The sequence below is a fragment of the Pezoporus occidentalis genome, unplaced genomic scaffold (genome assembly GCF_034315485.1).
Source record: "Pezoporus occidentalis ecotype Australia unplaced genomic scaffold, CSIRO_AGI_Poc_V1 ctg1, whole genome shotgun sequence".
Classification (NCBI taxonomy): domain Eukaryota; kingdom Metazoa; phylum Chordata; class Aves; order Psittaciformes; family Psittacidae; genus Pezoporus; species Pezoporus occidentalis.
The window spans coordinates 1,736,142-1,749,472 of NW_026912778.1; the positions used below are offsets into that span (position 1 = coordinate 1,736,142).

Consider the following 13,331-nt stretch of genomic DNA (forward strand, 5'->3'; position numbering starts at 1 on the left):
CCCAGCTTCTGTTACCTTTGTAAGGTGTTGGCTGCATTCCTTACGTATGGAAATGTGCAGCACTTCACTGGTCCTGCCACCTTGTGCAGTTTTCTGCCCTGTTCCCAGGCCCAGGCCTCCAAGTTCAAGGTGGAGGATCTGCATTTTATTTTGCTGGACCTAAGGAGATTCAGCTGAGGGATTGTTGCAGTTATGCTAGAGCGAGGTAGGTAATAACCAGATTTAGTATTTTACAGAAGTGCTACGGTAGGAACAGGCTACTTTTCTAACACTTAACATTGTGGTTGCCTGAACTAGGAAGGATGAAGAATTTAATGCTTCTGAGCTGGATATGTGTACTGTTGAAATTTATTATCCTTCAATAGAGCCTTTGAGTTTTCAAAAGGTGAAGTTACAATGTTTTTTTTCTATCTGTGTGTGTACCTATGTATGTATGTACAAATGTGTATATGAATTCCAAGTCTGAGCTTAACTAACATGTCTCCTCTAATGTTGCAAGTAATTCAGCCCTAAAATGCTTGGGTTTGTTATCTTTATATAAAAATAAATCCTTTTCGGCAGAATGAGGAATTTTTTTACTGCAACACAAACGAACCACAACACACAAGCTCGCTTTTAAAACCAGCTAATATAGTGTTAACAGTTCTTCTTGGCATATGAAACTTAGTAATGTTTGTAGTATAAACAGAGCCAGAATTCAAGTCTGAAAATTGTATTTGGAACCAGTTCTGGCCCATTGTTTTCTATTGGTTTTGACTATCCCAAGAGGAGGAGTGCCGCTTTTTGGTTTCAGAATTTGAAGCTTAATGACATGTTATAGGAATGTGGTGATGATGACTGAGAAAGCTGGTTTATTTTTGTTTCAGTTTCTCTAAGGCTTCAGTTAAATTCTTCTCTAGCTGCTCTGCCTGTTAGCAGCCGCTTTGTCGTGAGCGTGCTGGTGGTTAACAGTCTCCCCAGCGTGGTGACTTGGAGGAACTGCAGATCAATTGCTGACAAATTTAGGTGCAGAAACTGCTACAATCCAAATATAGTTTGATGCGTATTCAAGGAGTGTGCTGTTCTATAGATTATTACTTATGCAATCTAAACTTTACCTTCACTTAACATGGAGCATACGTCTCTAGCTCTTTTTGAGCTAAGTTTAAAATAAATCTCATCTAGTTTTAGGTTATTTTTGCTGTATATTATCTAATGGGGTGATAATATTACAGGATCACAGGCTCACATTCCTCACAGAGATGGTGTCAATGCATTATTTGAGTTTTACTATAAAATAATGGTATATCTAAACTCCAAATAGTTAACTATGGAGATTAGGTTATTCACTATTAACGTTATTGTTCCCTGAGTAATTAATTGCCTGTGTCTGCTCTTCATTCAGACAGTTGATTCAAGGCCCTGTTTTCAATAATGGAAGCTTAGACAGCTAACTTTTAGAGAACTATGTAAGCTTAGAACTAGGGTGTAAGCTTAGACAGCTAACCTATGTTCAGGACCTCTGTCCGCAAGACAGGTTCTCAGCTCAGCTGTGCATGCATCAGTATTTGTTGGAGGTGCCATAGGATAGTCTATCTGGCCTCCAAAATGGCATGAATCTAAGATAGGTGTCTGGCACTGCAGTGAGCATGTGTAGGCTATCTCTGGACACAAGGTAGGGGCTATTAAACTGAGTTCTAAAAATTTTTCCATCCAAAATAGCTGCCTCAAATACCAGCTGTTCTGTGACATTAACCTCTTTCTTTCTTTTTCTGGTCCTTTCTGAAATTATTCCTTCCAGCCAAGAAACCTTTCCTGACTGAGTTTTTGTTATGTCTGTTCTGATATTCTAAGTCAAGTTTTGATTTTAAAATACTAAAATACCAAATGCTATGCTGGCTGAGCTCTGTTGCTACAATATTAGAACACTACAAGTTCCACTGTTTCCACAGGCTTTACTGCATGATGTGCCCAAGGTGACCTAGAAACCTTTGGTAACTGAGCTAAATAACTGATCTGAACAGACCAGGTGTGCTGCATTGGAAAGAATGATTGACTGCAGGGAAATAGTGTTTCTGTAGACAGAGACTGAGTTGATTGCACATGCAGGCTATTAATATAGAGATACATTTTCCTGAGTTATGCTAGCATAACATTCCATTGAAAAATGGCATAAGTATCCTTATGCTGTCATGAATCATCATTGACTGGCAGTGATTTAACTTAGATTTCCCTTTTGAAAAAGGATCTCTAGAGTGAAATTGCAAAATGCTTATTATCTAGTATTTATCACATGCCAGCATCCCAAAGACCCAATTCAAAAAGGGCTCCTTTGTAGCTTGTATTGTTATAAAAATGCCTGACTGAAAGGGAATTTAATATTGAGTTCTGGACTTAAACAAAAGTTAATTGGCAGAAGAATAAATGCATCTGAGTACGAGGAAGTTCAGCATTAAAGTGTCAAGCTGATGTTAGTGTGTTAGTGCATATCGGGGTGTGCTTTTTAAGTTCACCTGCTGAGTGTCCCCATCCACTATTCTTTGGTTTGCATTCTGGAGAAGTATCAAAGTTAGTGAACTGGATTCTTCTGGGGCGAAACACTAGCAGAAATGCTCCAGAGTCACTTAATGCTCATCAGCCACAGATTGGTGTTTTGTTAATGGGGAAGAAGACAAGCTAGTCCAACTTGAATAAAGAGACAAACCCTAACCATGTCTGGGGTGGATGTCAGGTCCTCAGGATCAAGTATTTTTCATTACAAATATATCCTATTTGCCTACAGTGCTTCCTAGTAGTCTACAACATCATGCTGCCACATGCTGTCATGTGCCATTGGTAGGTTGTGACTCTACAAAGTGTTGTCATAGATGGTATACAGCTACAACCGCGCTTGATAAAATGTGAGCTCACCTGAAAGTGGTATAGGTAACTAGCATGAAGCTTGAAGTTGGAGTGGAAGGCAGGGGAGGTATATCGAGTGGGAAACAGGACCCTTGTCAAACACTCTTTTTGAATTCAGCAGTGCCTCCTCATCTCAAATGAAAGCACTCAAATGAAAGGGTTTAAAGTAGTGTATATGGTAGCATAAACTACTGTTTGTAGTTAATCAGTAGTCCCTGCTGTTTCTACAAGAAAATTAGACATTATTTTTTTTTTATTATTTTTTGAAGGATTTTACATATGCATTCAATGTTCAATTACCAAATCCTAATGTTTGTTTCCTTTCTTTTTCACTGGATTCAAGCAAACTGATTTGCACATGAATGATATTCTGTGACACAATTACAATATGTTAATAGTATCTTCTGTGTTACTAGCAAGAATGTCATTATAGCATAATAGGAAATTGTAGTTATGACTGAAGGCATACATTTACTATAAGTTTAGTTATCATATTAAAAATGAGTATCTGAGAGATGTTACACTTCTTTGATTTTATGATTCTATGTACTGATTCCTGCAGTGTTTCACTATAGAGTATAATACCTATTTCCACAGATACCTAGAATCATAGAATCATAGAAGAGTTAGGGTTGGAAAGGACCTTAAGATCATCAAGTTCCAACCCCCCCTGCCATGGGCAGGGACACCTCACACTAAACCATATCACCCAAGGCTTTGTTCAGCCTGGTCTTGAACACTGCCAGGGATAGAGAATTCACAACCTCCTTGGGCAAGCTATTCCAGTGCCTCACCACCCTAACAGGAAAGAATTTCCTCCTTATATCCAGTCTAAACTTTCCCTGTTTAAGTTTTAACCCGTTACCCCTTGTCCTATCACTACAGTCTCTAATGAAGAGTCCCTCCCCAACATCCCTATAAGCCCTCTTCAGATGCTGGAAGGCTGCTATGAGGTCTCCACGCAGCCTTCTCTTCTCCAGGCTGAACAGCCCCAACTTTCTCAGCCTATCTTCATACTCCAGTCCCCTGATCATCCTCGTGTCCCTTCTCTGGACTTGTTCCAACAGTTCCATGTCCTTTTTATGTTGAGGACCCCAGAACTGCACACAATACTCCAGGTGAGGTGTCACAAGAACAGAGTAGAGGGGCAGGATCACCTCTTTCAACCTGCTTTTGATGCAGCCCAGGATATGGTTGGCTTTCTGGGCTGCAAGCGCACACTGCCTGCTCATGTTCATTTTCTCATCAACCAACACCCCCAAGTCCTTCTCTGAAGGGCTGCTCTGAATCTCTTCTTTACCAGACCTGTAGCTCTGCCTGGGATTGCTCTGACCCAGGTGCAGGACCTTGCACTTGTCATGGTTAAACTTCATGAGGTTGGCATCAGCCCACCTCACAAGCGTGTCAAGGTCCCTCTGGATGGCATTCCTTCCCTCCAGTGTATCAACCGAACCACACAGCTTGGTGTCATGGGCAAACTTGCTGAGGGCACACTCAATCCCACTGTCCATGTCAGTGATGAAGACATTAAACAAGACCGGTCCCAACACTGATCCCTGAGGGACACAACTCATTACTGGTCTCCAGCTGAACATTGAGCCATTGACCACAACTCTTTGCGTGCGGCCATCCAGCCAGTTCTTTATCCACTGAGTGGTCCATCCATCAAATTGATGTCTCTTCAATTTAGAGACAAGGATGTTGTGTGGGACAGTCTCGAACGCTTTACACAAGTAAATCATACCTAAATAAAGGACCAACATGCTGCAAGTCTAGAAGAATAAGAACAAAAGCTTAGAACAGTGGCTGCTGACAAATTTTGCAGTAACACAGACAGTGAGATAAAATATTAAATATCTGTATTTGTTATGAAATCCAGCTCTCAGACCTTACAGAGATGACAGGGAGCAGCAGTACTCAGTTGGTGTGTGGCTAAACAAGTCAACAATTATTCACTGTACCTAAATGTCGCTGCTACTCTGTGGTCCCTGGACCTACCTGGGCTACACCTAGAGTCATTCTGAACCTTTCAGTGCTTGCAAAATCAGTAGAGACCATCCAAATGCATTTGGGTTCTCCCACATAATATGAAAACACAGTCATAGTAGGGATTGCTCCCTATATGTGCCATTAATGGCGCATTGCCACTGGTAATGTAAAGCAGTCTATACTTTAACGGACATATCCATGAACAATTCTTTTAAACAACCAGTAGTATCACCTCAAGCATCTTTAATCTATGAATCCTGTTACATTAAGTTCCATAATCCACCTCCTCTTCAGTATCCTTGCAGTGGAAGCAAAGGATGTCTCAGTGCTACCAGCTGCTGACAGTTAAATTAACACTGTTCTCTGCCTTCATTGTGCAGAAAAAGGCTAACTTGGTGGGTGATTTATAGTGTGTCACACTTAAATGCTCTGAATTGCACAAGGAAGGACTTTCTTTCAGATTTTCTGACTACAGAAAGACATTAGATCAGCTAAACTAAGTGCTTATTTTAGGTAATATGAATTACTTTCCGTGCTGATAATGCTGCCTTCAAGTTAATTATTTCAGATACCTACTAATTAATTTCATATTTTCATATGATCATACACTTTTTTTTCTCATTATTTCCAATAGTGCCCTCCCCTACACTGAAAGATTGTTTCTCTACTATCACCAGAGAAGCTGATCCCCACTGACTGAGCACTAAGTGACACTGGAACATGAAGAGAACAAGGAAAGTTCAAGGATGTGAAAATGGCGCAGCTAAAATTTCTGCTGTGTTGAGATTCACCAGAATCTGGTGGGGAACAACAACAGGAGGAGTTGTAAGTACTTATATCTACAAAATAAGAAGATTGTTGGATGGCTTTATTTTAACAACAGCTGGCTTTAAGCCATTTAGTTTTCCCAACTGTTAACAGTCAAATTTAGCAGTGGGTTTAGCAGCAGTGAATTACAAAGGCTCCAAAGTCCTGTTTGTTATGTAAAAAGAAAGAAAGAAGAAATGTTTTGAAGAGCGAGTGACTTTTGCCTCCCCCAAGGTAGGCAAATTATTTTTTCCAGTTGCAGACATGATTTGTAAGGGGAACGTGAGCCTTAGAGAAAAAAAGGGGTTGCAAGGAGTTAACAAAAGGCCACTGGAATAAGTTTCAAAGCTAGATACCTATCTGACCAAAAAAAAACCCCAAACCCCAAACCCCAAAAAATCCTGACACAAAAGGTGTCCTGTGATTGTTAAGGTGATAGCTGAGGAACCACATGAAATTATTAGGGAAACGTAAGTTGAGTATTTAAAAGTATGAGTAAAGGAACTTATTTTTTTACTATAAACAATGCTGAATGTAAGTATCACTCCTTGCATGTTCAGCAGGTGGCAGCCATGTATCTGTACAGGTTGCCTGCCCCTGCCAAGGACAGCATGGTGAATGGTATAGAAAGGTTATTTGGGGATTGGAAAATTTAATCAAAAGGCCAGAATTATATCAGGTTAAGGCTAATTGTGGCATTGAAAAGATTCTTTAGACTTTCACACAAGCCAAAAATACAGATGAAATAAAATATACCACATGTTTGGTGCTACAGTGAAAAAATGTTGCCAGCAATAATGTAGGCAGATATATATGTATACACACACACACATACATACATATATATATATATTTTTTTTTTTTCCCTTTGCAGAGAAGGGAAAGAAGACCACAGGTGACATACTTGCTGTGAAGGCCAGGCTGGATGAGCTTCTGAGCAACCTCAGAGTTGAAGATTGCTCATTGCAGGGAGTTGGACTCAATGACCTTTGAAGAGCCCTTCCACCCCAAACTATTCAATGATTTCTATAATTTCTATATAGTGTTTATTTCCTTGAGATGATAAACTCATCAGAGAATGTTGCATCTAAATAAGTGATAATGCTTAGTAATTGTTTGGGTGTTTTTTTTCTTGCCATATGTTACCTATTCTTCAGATGCAGTGATCTCTAACAACAGGCATAGAGTTTGCTGAGACCGAATGCAGTAAATTGGTGGAAGAATAGAGGTTTAGACATGAAGTTGCTACAGCCAATTGTATCCAGTATAACAGGGTACTGGGAACTGGTATCAGAATAATTCAGGTAATGCTAGAAAAGACAAGAAAATCACTCTGATTCACATTTAACATTGTTAAATTGAAAAGTAATGTTTATGAAGCATAAATTGTTACATGCTAATAAATCTGGATGTTACTTAGAAGGATATCTGTTGGGATTTGCAGGTATATGAAGACCCAGATAAGGAAAAAAATCCCCCAAACTCCCTAAGAAAGCTTGTTATGATTTAACATGAAGGGAATTCTCCCTATTTTGTGAAAATAATAATGTGAATAAATCCACACTGTGCAACGAGGAACTGTGCAATTGCCAAGTTGGTTGTAGAGAGACAACCTCCTGTAATTATTAAAGTTTGCATACCAAGATTAAAAATATTCAATGCTTTTACTAACCCTCCCAAAAAGAGGTAAGAATAGGAAGTTATGAGTCTTCTATTTACCTGAGAAGCATTTACCACAGATGCATGTCTCCTGTCTGCACGACTCCTCTTTGCAGCCAGACTGGATCTGGAAAGACTTGAACTAGGTTCTAAGTAAACTGATGTCTACCTGTCTATGCAAAGGTGCCTGCCCGATTTCTGGAAGTGTTGTACCCACATTATGGTGGCTGTTTCTGTGCTGATTATCCATCACGACAAAGCTAGTTAGTCTGTGAGCATGCTGTGAGGTCATTACTGCATTGCTTCTGAAGCTGGGGCTGGTTCAGGGATGCATGCATCACACTGTTTTGTATCGTGTAGATGTGCCTTGTGTATTACGGCTGGGGAAGAAAGGCAAGGGCTGTCACAAGAAATAACTTTCAAAATCGTATGACTTTGGCATCCCAAATAGTTACATACTTTGGAGAAGCAGGCAATGCTTATTGAACTTGAGATGGGAGTGAGGTAAGTGGATCAGACTTTGGCATTTTGCTTGAAAGGGCATCACCTTTGTCTAGGCAGTATTGACAGAAAAAGATTACAGCTGGTTCAGTTACTGAACCAGCAGGTGCTGCAGCCAAGGTCTGGGGAAGCCATCCTTGCTGTGGCAGCCAAGTCTGCTGTAAGTTTGTGTTTCAAGGTGATATGTAAAACGTGCTCATCTCCCTCAGATAATTAAAGAAACTCCCGTGTAAGGGCTGCAGAATGGTTACATCCAGCAAGCATTAATTTAACCTCAAGCAATGCTATAGCTATTGATGTAGTTTTGGACCAGTGAGGTTTGTTTATCAGCGCTGCTACTTTTTAGATTTGTAGATGTGTTTAGCCTCACAGTTATCTTTCTTTTAACACCATCTTTGGCATAACTGCATATATCCATCCATTTGCATATGGGCTTGCAATTGTCTCAACCTTATTAACATATTTTACTCTGGTTTTCTGGGCCATATATTTAAAGAACTCTGAAGTGGTATCAAAATTTGAGGTAGCATCATAAAGAGATAACCCCAAAGTATTACCTGCAATAGGTGTGTGATATGAAATAACCTTCTCATCAGTTGGAAGAGATGACTTTACCTACAGTTTTGGGACAAAACCAGAACTGTAATTTGAAGGTATTTTATTTTTAGCTGAGTGCCACACTTTCTAGAAATATATTAGAGAAAGGTCAATGAAGCCACTGTGCAATTTTGAAGAGAGGTTCTTTTTCCAATGCATTTCTTGGGAGACACTGAAATAAATATTTGCAATCTATCTTGGATTGCACCACTGTAAGCACCACTGTATCACTCATCAAAATGTTCACTTATGCAAGGCCTCTGTAAAAATGTGTTATTGCAAGGCAGTTTATTGAGCAAACAATAGCTAATGTCAATGTACAGTGCTGTGCACTAAATCAGTGAGAGGGGCTTTTGACTTCAGGTTTGCACAGGCTCACAAAAGAATTTGTTCACTTCAGTCTCAGCAGACAGCTGTGATATGTGCTGGTGAATGCATTCTCATTTCTTTGTTTTAGGATCCATAAATGCCTTGCTGACTGAGGTTGCTATTGATAAAAGTAACTACATGTTTTTTCTTTATTCTTTGCTTCTTTTCAAGTGCTGTAGAGGTAAATTACTGAGATGGCATTCCCACTGAAAACCTTCAAATAATTCCAGTATGCATCGTGACGAAATACGGTTGATTCAACATATTACACCCTGTTCAGTTAGCTAATAATTTTGTTGTAATGACAGAGGGCACTATTACTTATGAAAATCACTGTTTGGTACAAAAGGCTCATAGCACTTTTAGCAGGATAAAATTATATACTCAAGTTGCCTTGACAATAGCAAATTTGGTACTGATCTCCCCAAACGTCCCTACTTCCTATTAAAAACTTATAGTGCAAAATGTGGGGGAAAAACCCCTGCAAGATATTAGATAGAGATGAGTAATTTGCATAGCAAAGCTCCAGAAACTTTTTGCCTTAGAATTGCATGAATACAATATTCCTAATCATACCTCAAAGAAATTTAAAAAAATTATGCTTGTGAATCTGTCTCTTTTGCCTGTGTGCTCATACACAAAGATGACCACAAAGAATGGTTAAAGGTATCCAATAATAATTTCATCTTGACATACCATTTAAATCATGTCTCCTCTCTACCTGCTGAGCTCCTGCTTTTTCCTTCATTCTCCAACAGGTTTATGGCTTAGCACCATCCCAGCTGTACCTACTGCAAACAGACGGGATGTGAACACCCCGCTCCCTCGCTGCAGAAGGGTGTTGCTCCGATGTGTACCCCTGACACAGTCTTGCTGCAAGTGGCTGTCTGGTGTATAGGAGAGGTGGTGAAAAGCATATTGATGCAAAGGGTGTTACATTGTGAGCTGTACAAGGACACCAAGAAAGGAATCAGAGGAATTTTGGATTAGTGTGATTTGTCCCGGAGAGGACTTGCCACCAAATTACAGAATCATAGAATCAGCTAGGTTGGAAAAGGTCTTTAAGCTCACCAAGTCCAACCATTACCCCAGGACTGCCAAGACCACTGCTAAACCATATCACTAAGAGCCTCATCTACACCTTTGCTGTTACAGCAGGGCATGCTAACTGGGTTGCGATGAAAAAAGCCTGACACCACCATTTATATTTGTGGAAAAAGAATTAAAATTGTTCACCCTTTTTTTTTTTTTCCATCCGTTATTTTCCTTCCCCGGTGGCCAGCCCTAGGCACTGAGGTGAAAGAACATATCCCGCCCCGAGGAAACATGCGTCCTGAGGCGGGTGCAGGGGCAGAGGTGAGCTGGCAGGGGCGCTGTGCGGGGCGAACGCCGAAGGGAAACAGGGTTGGTTGGTATCGACCTCCTGACCGGCAGCGGTGCTTCAGCCGTGGCCGGTTTGCCGGCGGGTGAGAGGCAGGGCTGTGGCTAGGCCCGAAAAGCGCAGAGCCGCCAGCCGCCAGCCCCATGTTATCCTCGCCTTCCGCCCTTCTCTGCCCATCCTGGGCCTGACCCCTGAGGGGCAGGGTGCTCGTGTTTGGATGAGTTTAAAAGAACGCCAGCCATCTTTTGGAGGCTCTGCTGTCGTGCTGCAGATAACGCTGTGCCGCTGCTAGGTGGCAGTGTGATTCAGGAAAAGCGGGCAGAAGAGCTTGTGCTGAGGCCTCGCCAGCAGCTCTCGCTCGGCGGACCCCGAGATGAAGCGGGGAGCTGCCTCCCCGTGACGGGGTGAAAAGGAGAGGGTCTGCATCAAACCACATAGATCTGTGTAGTTTTTTAACTGATCAAAAGCTTTTTTTATTATACGATTGTTTGATTTGGGAAGGAGAATGGGGACTGAAATCCTTGCTCTGCTTTAAGTTAATTCAACACCAGGGGAATAATACAGGTGTCGGGAGCCAGGCAGCAGCAAGGTGCCCCTGCAGCCAGGGTGCTGCAGAGCCACTCTCCTGCTACCCCAGGCCCAGCAATCCCTGCGAGAGGTGATGCACACTGGTGTTTTTAGGAGCTAAGGGGAAAGTGCTTGCTGCTAAACTTCAGTATAAAACTTTATGTGACCTTAAAGTGACTGTTGTCAGGGATGAGCTGCTGCTTTAGAGGCTGATGAGTATTCTTGGTTTATTCCTTTCTTTTTTGAAATAGGAACATCCTGGAAGACGTGAACTGAAGATGTCTCAGTATCTGCCTGCAGCCTTTGCATGATCAAGCCTGCATCACCTTGAGAATGCCTTTCCTTCTGGCTCTTCTCCTTTTTGTAAGAAGACCGTATGTTAACTTGGCTGAACATAAATTAAATTACCCTGTGATAATTGATGTGCTGGAAGTAGCTTTTTCTCAAGAGAAAGACACAGTTCTGAGTTCAGAAAGCTTCACTCTGTATAAACAAATGCTGTTTGGTATAGATGGTATAATGTGTTCCAGCTTTATTTGTTTTGAGCAAGATGTGCCAAGGATACATCCAGTATTTTTTTATACTGGTAATTGGGGGTGGAAGGGAAAATTATTTTCATCCATCTGATCTTGGTTGTTATTTACTCAGAAATGACAATTATTTTAAAGAGAATTAATTATGAGCCAGTCATAGAGCTCTAGCTTAGTGTAGCTGTCTGGCAATGACTGATTCAAAAGTGGTAATTATTACAGGTTTGGAAAGAGAGCTGAAATGACCCAGATGGTTAGCCTGATAAAACTGATCCAAAAGTCACCAGAAGTAGTGCTAATCCTCTATTTCTACTGGGTACAGCAGCGCATAAAGACCTGCAATAGCAGGGGACAGGTGCTCGTGTATCAGGTTGAGGCAACTGAGAGCTGTAGTATAGACATCCTGCCATAAGCCAGCTGGATAGACTTTTGAAGCAGAGGCCCTGGTGGTGAAAAGCTGAGGGTTAAAACACAGACACTGAATGAAGTAGACCCCCTCTGCCAGTCTCTGGCTGAATGTTATTGGCTCATAGTCAGTAAAGGGATAAAACAAACTAAGGAAATCATCTGAGAAGGAGAATGAGAGCAAGAAAAACCCCTTTCAGAGTTGAAGCTTTCTGGAAAATTATCAGGCCAGTGTTTAAGTAGTGTTTTGCTTTCTGTCATATCTGCAAGCGTTATACTCTAACAAAAAGATAAGATTGTCTGGCATTAGTCTTATATGTGACTGGTTTTAGAGCACTTAATGTACTCTGGCAGTAATAGCTGTACAAACGTGTTAGTGGAATCTGCTTCTCTGTAATAAAAACAAACACATGACAGAAATGTTTAAAAGAAGTGAGGAAAAAGCCAAAGAAAAAAAAAGTGTTGATGTGAGAATGTATTCATGACTGCTAAATCTGGTAATGTTGAGGAGGGATTAGAATAATAGGTGAAAAAGAAGCGAGGACCCTTAAGATTGAAAAAATGAGAGAAGGATCATAGTTGCTATATGCTTTCTTCAGCTAAAGAATGACAATAGGGAAGCTTTTAAAGTTTGGCAAGTTGTTTCCAAGATTGCATATGTATATTTCTGACATTCCAAGATTGCATATGTTTATTTCTGACATTCCAAATTACACATAGGCTGGTGGTTAATTGTTGCTCTGTTTGCATGGGAAGGTAAGACAAAATGAACTGTTCTCTTTGGAGTTCCTGGAACAAGCTGCTGATTGTTACTTGACTACTTGCATTAACTGTTATGTTAGAAGTCTAATACCAAGTGAAGCTGATCTCTCCTTGCCTTGGATTTCTAAATTCTACAGTGTGCAAAAGACAGACATGCATGCAACTGGTAAAAGTATCACACCAGTCAGTCCTCTTTCAGGGAAACTATCTGCCAACATAGTAGTGTCTCTTTATAAAAGCTTAATGTGGTTAAGATGAGGCTGTCCAGTAATTTGCAATATACTGATTATATTTTAAACAATAAAATTGGACAATCTTTCTTCAAATAAACTAATCTCATCCTTGTCCTCTATAATCATTGCTGTAGAGCTTAGGAAAAGCATCAGTTGCCCTGTGCTGTTAATTCCACTTATTTCTCTCTATATTTTACATTATAAATATTAAAAAGTGGTAATTACCTGAAAGGTCAAAATTAACTGATCTTTGTTGGCAAGCTGTAATGACTTAAATTAATATCTTGTCCACAGCACTCCTCTTGACATGAAAGGAGTTATAAAAGTGTATTCTTAAGTTTGCCTAACCACTGTAGAGATACTTTAGAAAATAAAGTCTTTGCTCCAAGAAATATCAGTTAAACAGATACTGAGCCAGCAAAGACAGCAAATCAAATGAAAGAGATAGGGAAGGCTGTTAAGAGAAAGGATTAAGTTATTCATCTCTGAATGGCGTTTCCATTACTGTGAAACTACTTGGAATGAAATGGGCAAATAGCTTTGTCTGAATAAAAAATAGCTTCAGTGTGGTGGTATCATTTGCTGAGGTTATTATGAGATGACTTTGATTTGGAGGAAGAGTGAAGAAAAGTTGGAAAGGAATTGTAATCG

General features: G+C 40.4%; 2 long non-coding RNA genes across 2 annotated transcripts; both read left to right on the top strand.

Moving 5' to 3' along the window:
* Positions 1-68: 68 nt before the first annotated feature.
* LOC134158742 (uncharacterized) lies at positions 69-6,634 on the top strand. Its single transcript, XR_009962895.1, has 3 exons — positions 69-205; positions 5,504-5,617; positions 6,565-6,634. It is a non-coding gene; the product is annotated as an uncharacterized LOC134158742 (long non-coding RNA).
* A 16-nt stretch (positions 6,635-6,650) lies between these two features.
* LOC134158772 (uncharacterized) lies at positions 6,651-10,042 on the top strand. Its single transcript, XR_009962919.1, has 2 exons — positions 6,651-8,932; positions 9,561-10,042. It is a non-coding gene; the product is annotated as an uncharacterized LOC134158772 (long non-coding RNA).
* Positions 10,043-13,331: the final 3,289 nt, after the last annotated feature.